Consider the following 17,126-nt stretch of genomic DNA (forward strand, 5'->3'; position numbering starts at 1 on the left):
TGCAAAGGATTCCCTGAGGAGTTTGTTTGCAAGAAGCTCAAAAATGGAAAGAGTAGTGCATTGTGTTGCAACAGACTTTTCACTGTGAAGTTCTCAGACAGGCAGAGGAAGTATATGTGCCCACTACAGTTCACAATGAAAGCACTTCTCCCATCACAGTTTAAGTGTCGCGAGCCACTCTTCTGAACTTCAGTAGGTACCGATGGAGTGACGTTGTATCTCCAATCTTTCTGAGGACTAACCTTGGTAGCAGCTGATAAACACTGCACCGGTGATAGTCCCCAAAGAGAAGCGGTGTTGGGAGTGAGAGAAGAGAAGACAGAGACGATACTGTGGACTGGATATGTCTCCTGGCCACAGGTTTTTTCTGGAGACCAAGATTTCACTGGGATTCAGCATTTGCAGCAGGGTTTATATCTGTTAATGATAGACACAGTTAGCACACATATCACATACCATATGACATTATCTGAGTTATTCCCCATATGCCATCACCAAATGCATATAGCATGTTGCTCTTAGATCAGTCTTTACATAGTATGCACAACAGTTCTGGTATAAGTGCCCTCTCTAATCATGGTATTGTTAGTACAATAAAACATTTTCTCCTTTACACTTCAGGGAAACCATGCAATTAGCTCAACATTTCAAACAATAGGGGAACCCGTGCATATTGCTCCTAGTTCTCCAATAGCATCCGATAATCTCAACAAAATGGGCTGAACGAGGAGTTACAAAGTCTTCAGGGTTTATTTGAGTGCCAATGTGTGTGAAGTCCTAAATGCGGATCAATGCGGGCAAGCACCTAAAGTAACCAAACATGTCACTGACCAGAGCTCAACACAGACATCACCAAGGGACTTTTGAGAGTTCCCAGAGTCAGCAAAAGTCTGTGTGCATTAATCCCTGATCAGCTTTTACCTGGAGGTTGCTGTTTTCATGATGTGTCAACCGTGAAATGTGTCCCGAAACACCTTGATAATCTGTTTCTTCCTTTTCTTTGTTTTCTGCAGGTCTGCTGTTGCAGCAGACATGCAGAGGAAGCATGCAGGTTGTGGGAAGAGCAGAAGCCACTGTCACGAGAATCCAGACATACAGGTGAATCTCAAATAGTCAAGGCCAAGCAAGCGTTTGAGCGAGGGTGTGTATTAAAAAGCCACGTCCTCTGTAATGGCCCACCAGCTAAAGTGGAGGACCATGGGTTGTTCTTTTGCATGCCCATGCATGTGCTCTTGTTCAGGTGGGGCCGGAGCTAGCGCTCGGGCTGCACTGCGCAGAGTTGGTACTCACAAGTGTTTGAGGGCCTTGCACAGCCACCAGGGATCATAGTAGTGCCACAAGGACAATAAAAGCAGAATATAAAATATATGTACAAAACAAGCAGACTGATGAAAACAAAATATGCTTTATCTACATGACCTACCACTACTACCAGGGCCTAAGTGGAGTGTACAGATGTAACATGTTCCAATCATACACTGGGGAGGGGGGCAACAACTCATCTCTACATGGACCTGGAAGGACAGGTTATGGAGTGTAAGGGTGCCATGGTGCGGGTGGTAGCGAGGACCGTGGCATTGGGGGCAGATGGCAGAAGTCCACCAGCCCACATGTATACGTGATTACAACAAGTACACAGTGGAGTGGATAAAAACAACCAAGTTCTGCATTCGTGCAACAGAGCAAAAGATACGAATATCATGTCCACCAAATTAAGTGCCACAGGATTTAGTGCACTTGTAATTCAATGGAAGGTATATTGGTCATGTTTGTAATGGAGTAACCTCGTCCATCGAAATCTAATCATGCCCTTTGTATAGTCTGACCGACAATGTTTAGCTCCGTTGTCAAAGGTAGATATGCTAACACTGTCAGAGGAATCAGTGACAAATGCATCCTCAGACATCCCTCAGCTGACTTCAACACACTGGAAGGAGTTAGATTTGGTGCGCTGGAGGAGCATTAAGGACATGTCTCTCTGAGCCTAATCAGGCTTCCACAGTAAGGCTTTCATAAAGGTGCTCCTGGCACTCTCGCAGTATTAGATAGCAAGTGAGTTAGACATGAACAGGAAGTCAAACAATAACCTATATTTGGTTTCATATTGATCTTTTGTCGGCAGAAGCAGGTGTTCATGGTCAAAGGGAAGGTTTTTCAGGCACTAACCCAACCACAACTGGCAGTATGTGTGTGGTGGAGATTGTGTAGTTGCCGGCTGATGGAAAGTGTGGCTGTTTACTGCCAGAAGGTGTGGCTGTGAGCCTTTGGAAAGTGTGGCTGTCGGCTGACAGAACCTGTGGCTGTTAGCTGGCAGAATGTGTGGCTGGAGCCAACAGAATGTGTGGGTGTTAGCTGGGGGAATGTGTGCATTGGTTTCAAAGAGGTGTATTTGTATAATAAGTTGATGAGTAGCTATCAGGCAGTGTGAATGGTGTTTTAGTCCACTTGGCATATGAATTTGATGGGTCCTTGAAAGGCGGCAGTTTGTTGATATGAGTGCTGTGTATGTTGGGTCCATGGCAGGCAGATTGAATGGAATTAAATGTGTAAAATGAAGAAGGGATTAATGTCCCAGAGGTTACTAATCCTTAGTTAATGGGCCAATTCAGAGTACTTGATTATCCTAAAATCAAAATGGAAAAGCTCTTACCCATTGGGGCATAAGCCATAAAAGATTAGAGGATAAATCAAATGAATAAATATTTTCTTGACTTATGATGTATATAGATCTGCAAGTCCAATTGGCTGAGCTGAGTAAAGCAATTTTAACAAAGGTGCTGGTTCCAAGCAATGAACCAAAATGTATAGATAGATAACAGCCAACATGTGTTTCGCCCTTCCCGGCGAGCAGATCTGGGTCTTTCTCAAGGCAGTGAATCAGTGGGTCCCAAATACAGTCATAATAGGCACAGTCAAATCTGTAAAGAATTCACCAACATTTTTAAGTGGTCTGGGGCGGCTAGGAGTCCACTACAGTACTGTTGGGTGTGCAGTATGAATGGCACTGTGTGCCGTGCATGAAAGGCATGTGAATTCACCGTAAAGTGTTTGGTGCTTTGATGCAGCTTTAAGACTCACTAACACTAAGTGATGGGTTCAATAGTCAGATACTGTTATTGCGTTGACACGTTGACCCTATTACTAATGGTAGTGCCAAAATCAAGTGGTACAAATTTGTGCTTCAGTTGTTGATAGACTCAGAAGGAACATTTACAGTCCTGCACATTTCTGGGAATTGTACAATTGGGGTAGTGCATGGTAGCGTGCTGCCTGGAGCTCATAAAGTGGCCTGCAAACCTCAAACTTTTCCTAAAACACACATTTTCCTCACATTTCTCAAAGATTTTGCGATATAAATGATATCATACTTATATGGGTAGGTCTAATGGTAGTGACAGGAAAAGGCTCAAAACACAACATAGAGCCTCAAATTTTTCTATTGAAAAACTACCCTTTTTCTTGCAATGTGGGTAGCTGTACATTTTAGGTCCTAAGGAGACCTACCAAGCTGCCCAATTGTTTAAACCTAGACACCTAGGGGAATCCAGGGTGGGGTGAATTGTGTGGCTCTCACCAGATGTTTTTCCCCAGAGTCCTTCAAAAACCTCCAACTCTGAATAAAATAATACATTTTCCTCTCATTTCCGTGATGCAAAGGTCTGGAACCTGTGTGGAGCCATTCATTTCCTTCCACCCTGAGCACCCACATCTCCCAATAAGAACTGTATCACATTTGTGTGGGTGGTTCAAGAGACCGCCACACAAAAGGTCCTAAAATGCTCAGGAGAGAGCTAAGCAATAGGGATAGCCAACGTATTTTGGGCCGTGCTGTGGTGCAACCCATGCAAACCCATGAACCACAGACATTTCTGAGTCTCCAGGGTGGTGTGCCTTTCATGAAACCAACAAGGTTTCCTTACTCACAATGCTCTGCAAACCTCAAACTTTGCCTTAAATCATGCATTTTCCTTATATTTCTGTGATGAAAACTTCAGAAGGAATACACACAATTCCTACCACTCAGCATCAGCCCACTTGTCTCGATAACAACAATGCCCCATTTATGTGGGTTGGCCTAGTGCCCACAACAGGAATGAATCAAACCAAGGTTAATGAGAGAGCCACTGTAGTCTCTCTTGTTGGCTCTGAGTACCTCAGATTATTGGAAGACCTACAAACCTTATATATCCCTGCAATATTATACTGCTTTTGTAAATTGGCCATTGTGACAAAAAGTCACAAAACATTGTCACAAATTTCTATTCATTTCAGTTAGTTTATTTGAGAAAATGTTGAGGAATCTACACATATAACCTCTTACTGAATTCAGAATTGTGTCTACTTTTCAGAAATCTGTATCTTTCATGGCTTACCCATGGGTTTCACACTGGTTGGCACCACAAACTGAAAGTAGGTTGAAAGCAGAAAAAATAGAAATATGGGCTACCACTTTCAAAAATGCCAAAACTGTGGAAAGAAATGTGCTTTTTAATTCAGTTCTGCCTGTTACTGAAAGCAGGGTAGATGGCAACTTCAGCACAGCAAACTGTTAGTTGATGCCATTTTTAGGAAAAAACATACACTTTTACTCACAGCACTTTTTCTTATTTTTCCCCAAAACCCACAATTTAGCTATATTTTGCCTATTTTATTAGTCCCTTTCAGGGGAAATCACAAATGCTGGGTACCTGTAGAATCCCCAGGATGTTGGAAAAAAGGATATAAATTTGGAGTAAAAGTTATGGAGCCCTAAGTTCAAACTAGCCCAAATAACCAAAAGGGGCTCAGCACTTGGGAGCAAAAAGCTGCAGCATTTAAAGAGTTAAACTAAAAATGGAAAGTTCACCAGGCATGTCTGATTTGCTACTTGCTTCTCTGGTATAATGATTATCTGGAGAGCCCCTTTATCTTTCACCCACTCTGGACTTTCTCTGTTTCCACTCCGCAATGAACATGGAGGGAAATCTCAGATCCATTTTCTTAAGCGCAGTGAAGCACTTTGAGTGCACCACGGAAATCAGGACACCTGCAAAGCATCATCAAGACCTGTGGTAATAAACTGCGCAGGCTCCTATTACAGCTTGATGCCAGTAGCCTCTACTCCCATCCCTTCATAGCTTGTCACATGGTAAGGTGGGGTCAGTGAGGCTTGGTGCCCCACCCCACCTTGTGACGAAGTGTGAACGTGTGTAGGGCTTGGCTTTAGGCCATGACTGACGTGATGCCCCTGGCACAACAAGGATTGAGCCTGAAGCGCCCAGGGACAAAGCGCTGTCAGGAGGTAGAATTTAGCAATAGTTTAGACAATAACTTTGCTAAGCTGATGACCTCACAGACATTAGAGCTGTGAGCTCATCTGCCCAGCCAACTGTGATTAATTGCTACTGCCTGCTGATAGCTGCACATATGCAGCATCAAAGAAGGTCCATGAAGAAGGAGGGCGCGACTGAGGGTACATGCTTTTAAGTACTACCGTTGGCATATTGTTCTTTCTTTAAAAAAACTGTTTTTAGCTATTTAGGGAAACAGAAGAGGGGGGCATAGCCCCAGTTCCAATTTGGGAAAAACCCCATTGCTGCTGTGTACTGTGAAGGAGATGGGTTCTTAAGGGAGCACTCGTCAACAGGTGGCTGTAAAACAATGTACCTCCATTGTTTGTGCATGGGGTGTCCATGCACTGCCACATAATCTTTAAGCAGGCAGAATGCACTTACCCTAAGTACCTCAGTGTGTACGTTTGGATATTTTTCACACAAATACTGTCAAACAGTAACATTTGTCCATTGCCAGATCTAAAGAGGGTGGGCAAATGACGTGAACCTGTGGGTTTAAATAATCACAGCAGAGTTTGTGCCCAATCTTGAATCCAACTAAAAGTTGGGCTATCAATGAGAAATGTATTTGTGGAGACTTCACAGCAGTCAGAATCATGAGACTAAGGATGTGTTCCTTTTATAATGTCAGTTGTAATCCCTCCATCAACACTGAATGTTTGTCTTGTTCATGATATATATGTCCTGAACTCTGTTGTTTTTGGCAGCTGAGCTCATGATACTCAACTTTCAATATTTTGCTAGCCAATCTAGTACACTTGGAGACTGCTAACCGATGGTTGATACAATCCTTCTTTAAAAGCTTATCAACAAGTCTGCCCGAAAGCTTGGCCAAGTGCAACACAGTAGATATATGCCTTTCATTTGCAAATTAGCAAGTGTCATTTTCCTGTATTTTTGTTGATAGTGTGCCATGGTTTGGCTATGTCGTACTAACGACTGCCTTTGATTTAGTGACCACCATTCAAGCAGCAGAATGACTTTACATCTGTCTTTTTTCTGTCCTCTCAAGAGAGATGTGACCTTGCTTGACTTCCATACTCATTAGGGGTTTCCCATATTCTTAATAGGATCCAATTTTTAGAAACAGTTCATTAATCCCCAAAATATCCTACTGGTTTATCTGTTTGCAAGGGGACACATTGCCAGATGAAAACGCAAAACTTAAGGAAAGAACTACATAGTGAAGAAAGTAAAAAAACAAAGTCCATCCTATAATACTATATAGGTAATACCAGTATTTACTGCAGAGCCGCTGCTTGTCATTAGTTTTAAACTTTAAGAGATTTGGAGAGGTATTATAAGTAGATAGCAACCCTTCCCATAAGAGACATACAAACACCTTTAAAACAAATAGGTAGCTGCCGGCCTTCTTGGTCAACGAAGACCATGGGCTCCACTCCTCTTGCAGAAGACCACCTGTCACATTTAAAAATTCTTGCCAGGCAGGCCAGGATTTCCATGTTAGTACTGGAACTTCTCTGAGGTGGCTCTACTGAAGGCACTGAAATTGCACATGAAGGAACCATGCATTGCATGCCCTGCCATGACTTAATAGGGCAGGCGACAGTCAATTATGACCTGCCAGACCAGTGACCATAGGCCACCAACCGAGGCCCTGCTATGGTTCATTGACTCCAAATAGAGCTGAGTAACCACAAACATGGCAAAGTGGGTGGGAGTACTGCTAATTTGTTGCAATGGCCACACTCTGCCAATTTCTAAATGACTTCCATAGATTTTTCTAACAAATATTAATGGATAATGCACACAAAAGGGGGTGGGAGGAATGATTGCAAATAGTCCTGCAGTTGCTTGGGGTACCTTTCGAGCCCATCGCTTTTCAACCACTGTGCAACTCTAGACAAAAGGCTACTGTTAGGCCTGACATCCTTGGTGTGGCATTTCCCCAAATGTTTGCCTTCTCTCCCTTACTTTGCTGAACTCTGTTTCGTTGGTATTAGGACTCTGTGCCCTTTACTATGAGAGCCACACACTGATTGGAGGGAGTGGCCTCACTTGACACTCCACAGAGCTCTGGAGACCTGCATTTGCTCTAACCCACCTTACTTACGACAGCTGGGTTAGACCGGTTTAAAGTGCACATTTGTGGCTGGCCATCTCAAGATGGCCGTCCAAAAAGACATGCACACTTTAAACACTGCACAGCCAGCCCACCCCCTTCCCTGTTGAGTGACATGCTGCTGTCACTTAGTTGTGGCCCGCCTCCATCCTAACTATGTGTTCAGGACAGGAAAGAAAAATAAAATGGTAATAAGTTACTATTTTATTCGTCAGGGGTTCATGGGGATTTTTAGGTGGGTGACATTTCTCCGCTGCAAAGTAGGAGCCGTCCCTGCGTGATGTCTGCAGTTAGGTCCAGTTATACGTAAGCATGTTCTCACATCCCAATACATACCCTGAACACCAAAAATAGTGACGGGTCTTTAAGTTATTTTCATGCAGAGTTTCTGCATGTGAGGGGTTAACGATAATTTAAATCTCAAAGTACACTAGGAACACACCATAGAAGTCTGAATCAATAACTTGAAGTCAAAAAGGTTTATTACAAACTCAAAGCCAGACTGATATATGTGACTGATATATGTCAATACATGTCAATCTCAAAGACATAGTATAAAAGTATGAATTGACCAAAGGGAGACCAAAGTGTCTTCCAATAGTGGTTCTCAACAGCAAAGAACATATAAGGATCTCAGTAGCAGTGATACAGAATATAGGGAAAAGAATTTGATGACTTGTCGAATGGTTTTGATGCTTCTCCGTATGGGAAAGATTTTCAGCATCTAGTAAATAATGCACCAACCTAACCCTATTGAAACAAGGTAGCTAGAAAGGTGTCAAAATCAGAACCTCGGTAGAAGTGCTATAGGTAAAGAATAATGTATAGCATGGCACCACACAATCAGAGATCTCAAGAGAGGTCTGTACCTCTCCAAGTCTAAAGCGAATCTGACTAAACCCAAGGCTACTTAAAATGCACAAATAACATTTGAGAAAACATGACCTCATTCACATCATAATATGTTTTCCAGTTCCCATAAAAAATCTGGGCACCTTGAGCACTACTATCATATTCCTATCACCACTTTGAAGGGTTCTTGGTTCCTCCCTTCGTCTGATAGTACCAACTGGTAACACTCCCTTTATTCCTCATTAAAAACATTTGACTATGCCAGCTCTTCCTCACCTCTTTATCACTGAAATGCAATGTACTTTTCACTAACTAATGAATGCCTTTGGTTTGCACCTGCAAAGGAAACAAACATCTTTCATGTTAGTATTAACAGTTTCCACTCCAAGCTTAAAGCCCACAATCACGCTAACTTTACATTTCCCCTTAAAACACATTTGTTCTACAACCTACATATAACCAATAAAGGAAATTTTTAATAATGAATCAAGCTATATCATGCTGTACTCTTATATGTAGCAAATATAACAAGATGATGGACGGAGTGTTGAAGCTTTTAAACCATTCACACCCAGTCAAGAGATCTGGGTTTAATCCATTTCTCTTTTGCTCACTACGCCACCCAAATTTGGACCCAGCTATATGCAATTCAGTTTTGAAATGCCAGGTCAGGTCCTCCCTGGACTGGAAACAAGCTTCCGGGTATCAACCTTCATCAGTGAGGCTAGCTTCAATCCATGTTTGATTTGTTCAGCATTCCGTCCATCATTTGTTACAGCAGCTTTTTTCACCCTAAGTGGGAAAGGTATGCCCAGATGTGGGTCCATTGCTCCCTGTGCACTGGATTCAAGCTAGCCGCTTTGCAAATATGTTCCACTTTCACTCAGTTTTCTGCGTGAAAAGGGGCACGCGATGGGTGTTGCTGTGGCCATTCCTCCGCAACATCCATTGCTTTTAGATGGTGTCCCAGATTTCAAGGATCTGTAAATATAAGGCAGCACCAAAAACAAACGCCATTCAAAAGCAGGTGTTAGATTGGCACAACGAGGAGAAGTACTTTTACTTAACTTTTAGTCTTTCATCGACAGAGTAAATCACCTTTAAAAATTTAGAGGTTTTGGAGCAGTGGGGGTCTATTTTGCAGTGGTTTCGTTACTGGTGCCAGTTTTGCACCGATGCTGCAATATCGGCCCCCAGTAACAAATGCAGCACTACTGGGGCAGGTTTTGTTAAGCAGTAGTGCATTCAACCTTGCCTCCACTCCCCTTCCCACCCTGGCAGGGGGGTTTGGTCCAAAAAAATTGCCAGGGCTAATTTAGGTTCCCAGTTGCATGTTCAATGTGCTCTTACATCAAAATGTTTGTTTTTTCAATAACCAAGGACCTCATTTAATTTAAAGTATGGCGGGTTCTATTTTTGTTCCACTGGGTCAGTGGACAGTTGTAGGGAATGCAGCCTGCCATATTTTGCCATCTTTGCAAAGCAGGTGGAGATCTCTTTGTCTTCAGCAGACCGTCCACCATGGAGACACCACTGTAAGAGCTGAAGCTTTTCAGTGCATGCTATGTTCATGGCATCCGCAGAGCACAGGTTTTTGGTTTTCAGAAAACGACTCTCAAAGTGAGAGCCTGTTGTTCAAAACCAAAATATTAATGGACTTTGTTGTGTGTAAGTGTTAATAATCATATTTCCTATTCAGACTACTAGGCTTTTCCTGCCACTCATGTACAAGGGAAGACAATAGCATGTGGTATGATGGGCGTGGGTTTTGATGTCGATTGATTGATGAGCCACTTTCCATTTGGCCGTCAGTCACCTGTTTCTGCTGGCCATGCCAGCATAGGCTACATGGTCAGAAACATGGCTGTTCCCTCAACTCTAAATACAGCAGGGGAACTGTGGGTTTTGTGGAAAGGGTACTATGCTGCATTGTTGGCAGGGTACAATGAACACCAAACCCTAAAGAAGCTCATACATTTTTTTACTGCACATCCACACAGAGGACAAACATATGCAGCTATTTTTCCTGTTTTGATTGAATAGTGCAGATTGTACACAACAGCACATATTTTCATCGTGCCTTGACCTGATGTGGCCAAGTTTTAAAATTGGCTTTAATATTGATAGCTCTGATACTTTAAATTGTGTTTGTATCAGTAATATAATATTAGATCGAAAAGTTGTAAACAAAAATCGGGGCGTTGTATTAATACCATGATTTTTCCATTCCAGCCGCCCTCAGAATGTTACATTATTTCCTTGTACGAATTCTCACAGGTATTACCTGGTAAACATTTGGCAGGGAAAAAACACTGGATGTGAAATATGCACAATGTGGCCCTCATTACAAGTAAAAGGGTATGGTTTCTTCCAGGCGATCCTCACTCCCTTGCAGGACGATATGAAACTTGTTATTTCTCCTTACAGAGCTTGTATGGATTTAGGTTTGAATGACAGCGGGATCACATCAAAATAAATGTGAATTTTGGTAGAATAGATATTTTCACCAGGTCAGAATGACCCATAATTAAAAGCCCCAAGACCTTAACAGAGCTCTAGTCTCTTTAATTGTTTTATCAAAATTTGCCTTGGCCATCTTGGTAAGGTCCTGAGTAACCTGTACCCCAAGATATATTATCTCTTGTTTTATCAAAGGGTTATTAAATTGAGCATTCCATGACATGATCTCAGTTTTTTGTCAATTGATTTGATAGCCGGAAACCTTCCCAAAATCATTTAAAAGTTGTTCTAGCACAGAGGAGGTATGAGTAAAGTTTCTTGGAAAGACCATCAGATCCTCAGCATAAAGTGCCACTTTTTCCGCCCACGCGTTTCATTCACATGGCAAGATATTTTGATTTGACTTCATTTTTCACCTTAGGGCTCCTTTGTATAAGTAAAAAAGCAAAAGGGATAAGGGGCAACTCTGTCTTGTCTCTCGCTCTATGTTAAATGTCTTGGTAGAGAGTCCCATTAACCAATATCCTCACAGTAATTTTCTTATCTATGCCGCTAAAAATTTTAACAAACCTCTCACCTAGGCCGAATTGATGAATCGTTTGTTGTAAAAAAAAGCCAACTCACTGTAGCAAAGGATGTTGCAGCATCAAATGTAAAAACAGATAGAGTTAAGTGATTCACTAAAGCTTTATCAATTGCTCCTATCAGATTGTGTGTTAAATCATGCTATTGATGGCCTTTAACAATCGCTTCTGATCGAACTGAACCAGGGAACCTATTACTGGCTCCAGCCACTTTGCTACAATTTGCGCAAACGTTTTATAATCGCAATTCAGCAATGAGATCGGTCAGAAGGAATCGCAGCTTTTTGGGTCCTTCTTTGATTTCAGAATAAAGCTGACACCCGCTTTGTCCCAAGAGTTCGGGCTCCAGAGCTCCTTCGAAAATCTGCCAAAATTAGAAAGAGACATTGCAGGACCCGATTTCCACTTTTACTGTTGGGCTTTTCACTTATAAAATATAAGACCTCTTTTTTTTTAATTCAGTGTGTTTTTCACCCTGCCTCCAAGCTTTGACAAAAAAAGTATCTTCCGGCGGTGATGGGTTTATTTTTAAATTTGGTCACCCAATTTATTTTTACAAAAGTCAAATTAAAGAGTTTAAGAGTGCAAGTGAGCTTCGGTACCAGATTAGAAGAATCTTGAAGATACCGTATTACAGTACTGGTGCTCCAATTTGGAATTCTCCAGGGACTCCTAGCTGCCTACAGGATAAACTGGCTGTCCCACTGATGGAAGTAGGAATAAATAAATGGGGGAAATTATTGTGGGACAACAAAATAGTTTCCTGCAATTTTTAAACACTACAGTGAACCAAAGGCTATCTAGGTTTTAAGTTTTACCAATTGTCTAGTATGGCACGCAGCTTAGTTAATGATCAGGAAGGAAATGAAGACCGTGAAATCATCTGGCCCTTTCATCAATGCAAAGAAGTTTCCAAGTGGTACTGCATGCTAGTTAAAGGGGACTTAATGTCAACATCTATGGAGGAGTCCTGGAAGAGAGGCCTGCCGAAGATAGATACAGCATATTTATGAAAAGTATTGATACTCACTTTATGATCGGTTGTTAAAGCTGCACCACTCAGAAGAAACCATTCATTTACAGTTCACAGAGTATACTGGACCCCTAAAAGGTTATCAAAACTGGGAGGTTAAGGATCCAAAGCTTGCCTAAAGTGTGCCACAGTGAACACGAATGATATACATATGTTCCAGCAATGTCCTCAGATCTAGTTCTTCTGGCAAGATGTTGGTAAGACTATCTCAGAAATTTTGGGAAAAGAGATCAAGGAAGCCTTGCCTTAGTAATCTTTGGGGTCTTGCCAGGAGAGGGGATACAATTTAAACTCATAAAACAACATGCACAACTATTATTTGTCTTAATTGTATTTGCAAGAAGCGAGAATCTGTTTGAATTGGGTTTCTCTTTCGCCTCCAGATAATAGGATTGACAGTAGCTGTTTATAAAAAAAAGAGCCAAATTGCGGGTAGCTTAGGAAGAATGGTCTAACAATATTTAATAGAAAATACCAATTTAAGGTCCTATGATTATGTAATAAGTAATGCAATGGCAAGGACGAGGAGTTATCTCCTGGTCGTTATCCACCCCTACATTCGCCTGGTTTTTATTGAAGCTGGCTCTATGCGAACCACGGAGATGGCTGGAAAACCTTGAATCGAAGAACCCTTCCCCTGCTGGTATCGCCTCCGAGCCCAAGAGAAAAATAACTTATTTGTGAATGAGGACTATAAAAAAAAGCCTATGATTCTGGATGTTATGTGTCACTTTTTTTTCTTCAGTTTAAGAGATTTTTATTAAGTTTTAACAAATACAAAAACATAGCCATTCTATAATAACAATGAGTATAATAAGATAAAACAAGAGGCATAAAATGCATATAAAATACAGATTAAAACCATGGGTGAGAGAAAGAAAGGGGAAATAAAAGAGAAGAAAGGAAAAGAACGGGTGAAGGGAGAGGAGGGGAAGAAGCGAGAAAGTAGATAGAGAAAGTAAATCAGGGGTATGAGGAATATATGCAAGGGAAGACTTTAACGTTGAAAACTCAGAATTGGAAGCATTTCCCACATGTTCTAATACCTCATCCAGGACAACGGTTTACCACGTGTGAAAAATTCCCCTGCCTATTCCCCCTAACCTGTAATGAGTACCTATATGCAATCCCATTTCTGGTGGAAACTATGGTTTGGGCGCAAATCAAGATGGCCAGCCCAGTCGCCGTGAAGGTCCCAAAGTAGTTTTTTTTTACACTCTATTTCTTTCTAAAACCCTTATATCCAACTACAATGGAATGTGCATGACAATAATTTGCTTCAATAGATGAATAATGTGCACGAATACATGTGCCTCGAGAAGGCAACGCTCTAGGTGATGTGACATCAGTGTCAAAGGCAGTGCCCTGACACTGCGATCAAAGAACAGACACTGCTGGTACTTGCGCCATCATGAAAGAACAGATGGCAACGGTTTTCCTCTCTTCACGTCTGCTCCACATTAAGAATGAAATGCGAACAAAGTCCAAGATTTATTGCATTGTATTAGTTCAAATTAGCAAGCACATTCTTATGGAAAGTGAGGTTTCAGATCCGACTTCTTTGGTATTAAAATACAACATATTTGCCAAATTGATTTCAGCACATAAACAAAATAACTGAAAAAGCCATGCAAAAGTGGAGAGAATAGCAAGTCAAAAGAGATTTCATGCATATAAACTGTACTTTATGTTGACAAATATGATAATTTTCTTTCAGAAATTTCCGCAAGTTCCATTTGTCCTTTTCGTTTTAATAGGATTCATATTTTTCAAATTTTGAGGGTTTATATTATCCTCACTGAATGCTTGGGTAGAAGAGGCAGACTGTTTGGAAGCATATGGACCTTTAGAAGTTACAAATATGTCACTACTAAATACTTTCACTATTGCTTGCTGACGTACAGGTCACGCCAGTAATGACCTTTTCCAGTTTTCATTTTTAGGTTTCCAGTTTAAAAGAAAAAACGTGCCACTTCCTAATTAGATGAATGACTAAAAATGTACATACATGAACTTTTCACATTTTCCGTACCGAAAAAGCTCTTCCAGTAACCTTTCAATTAAACATTGCTAAACTGTTCAGAGCTAACCAGTAGAGACTGAAAAGTGATTAGATAGAGACAAAGACCATGTTTAGGAAGACTTTAGTCCTTGCATCACTCACTGAGACGTAAGGACAATGCAAACGCGTCAATAATATTTACCAAGCCACGCACCGCCTGACTTCTGTTGCCTTACAAGGCTTTGTAAAGGTATGGGGCCCGATTCATCAAGGTAAATTGAGATGAAAGTCTAACTTTATGACTTTCGATATTCACAAAGGGCATTTACAAGTAATAAAGTTAGAATATTGTCTCAGTTTAACTTAAGTTTTGGTATCAGTTAGACTTAAGACCAAAGCTTAAGTTAAGCTGAGACAAAAGTCCAACTTTACTACTCACAAATGCTAGTCGTGAATACCGAAAGTCGTAAAGTTAGACTTTCGTCCCTATTTATGTTTCTGAATAGGGCTCATGTAATGCAAAACAGCTACATGAGCTGCATGGCATTACCTTTTAACTTGGGAGGCATTCCATTGGTGGAGCATGGGCGTTCCCACTCATCCACCCAGGGATTCTGAAGATTTCCATTTTTACAAAGACTTGTTAACCTGGAAATGAGTCAACAGGCATAATGTGCAAGGATATCCTTATTTCTCCTCATTATTTCCTCTTTCCGGTGTGCTGCATTCTGAAAGAGGAAAATGCAACTAAGGATTGTTTTTGTGCCGAACAGTGTGCCATCCTGCACAAAACAATCCTTCCTGTAACGCAGGCACCCTTGCACTATGGTGCTAGGGTGCCTGGGTTGGTGTTAGGCAGCACAAAGTACACCAGTGCAGGAAGAAAGAGCAGATATGCTCCATATCTTGGAAAATATGGAGCATTTCTGCCCTCTCACTTTCACACAACACAGCGGAGCAACTTTGCTTGCTCTTCTGCGTTGCGTGAAATTTAGTAAATATGCCCCACAGTATGAAAGAATGCCTGGGTTACTATCGGGAACTAGTCATTACAATATGTACAATTCTCCCTCTATGCCCAACAAGAAAAAAGACACCATTACATTTTCTTACTAATGACTGACTGACTGACTGACTGACTGAATTGTTTTTAGAGCACTCTAATGCCGAGGCGTCTTGGCGCTGTAGGACGGAGAAAGAGGAGTAGGTATTAGGGCAGTACAAAAATCCAGGTCTTCAGTGCCTTTCTAAACTTAGCTATGCTCTTTTAGGAACAAAGTGAAGGTGGTAAGCTGTTCCAGAGCTTTGGGACTTGATGGGAGAAAGATCTGCCACCCCAGCGGACTCTCTTTATCCTAGGTTGACACAGTAGATTTTGGGAACTGGATCTGAGTGAGCGCTCAGGTATGTACGGGGAAAGAAGATTGGAAAGCTGTTTGGAAGTCTGCCCATAGAGGGATTTATGGGCCAGGCACATGGCCTTGAATTGAACTCTTCTCCTGACCGGAAGCCAATGGAGTTCACTGATTGCTTTAGAAGTGGGATGTCGTTTAGGGAGATTAAGCAGTACTCTGGCCGCTGCATTTTGGATAGACTGGAGTCGGTTAAGTTGTTTTTCGTCGGCCCCTATGTACAGGGCATTACAGTAATCTACCCTGGACATAACCAGTGCTCCGACTACTGTTTTCCTCAAGGGAAAAGGGATGTATGGCAAGATTTTTCATAGGACCTTGAGCTCCAACATTACCCTCAGAAAAGGGTGTGTGTCAGAAATTGGGTTGCTGGTTGGCAGAGGTATGCACACTGTCCAAACAGGAACCACAATGTTAGTCAGGGTAGGTCAAATACACATCATAAATGCACCTGTGCTCACCCTTTGACAATTTGGCACAGAGCAGGGAGGCTTAACTTAGAAGACAATGTGTACAGTATTTGTGCAACACTTCGATCTGTAACACGGTGTAAACACCACAAAAAGACTACATCAAGTTAGAGCAATAGCTTATAATTTTCAGAACAAATCACACCCAAGGCCAAAATGACAAAAATCCAACAGATATAACCAGAGTTAGGTATTTTTAAAGGATAAATGAAAATATAGTGCTTAAAAGCTTAAATCACCAATCGGGGACATCTGGTTGAGCTTGACTCAAATTATACGGCTGGATTTCTTCGCATACGGGATTACCCGGGAACTTACTTGAGTCCACAGACAGAAATTGGATACTACTCGCCTTGGATGTTTTTATTTGTTATTTTGAAGCAAATTGGAATGTATTAATGTATCAATGACTGCTGAATACAATGACTAGCCTTGAGAAAGCCCTGGCTTAACTTGCCAAAAAGGGCAAATAACTTGTCGGCTGTTCCTCTTTTTTTTAAAAGAGTGACATTTTGCACAATAGAATTACAAAGCGGTTAATGCAAATAAAACAGCCATCTCCATTTAAACTACTCTTGACAGGTCTAGTAGTGTCTGCTTTGGTGAGCTCAGGGACCCAGTACATATACCCAGTTCTGCCTTTGAAGTGGAGGTGACTTCAAAGAGGGCCTTTGAAGTGAACAGAGGTCCTTTCTACCAGCTATGGCTTCTCACTCACTACAGGGGTAGTATGCACATTATGTACGCTTTATACATTTTATGCAATTAGTAATTTTAATTACTATCAGGACCAACCTCACTCTAAGTGAGCTCAAAAAACGCCTCAACCTCGTCCCACGATGTTGTCGCGTACATACAAAGATTGAGCTCACTTAGAGTGAGGTTGGTCTTGATGAG

This window comes from Lissotriton vulgaris, chromosome 11, assembly GCF_964263255.1.
Source record: "Lissotriton vulgaris chromosome 11, aLisVul1.2, whole genome shotgun sequence".
NCBI classification, from domain to species: Eukaryota; Metazoa; Chordata; class Amphibia; order Caudata; family Salamandridae; genus Lissotriton; species Lissotriton vulgaris.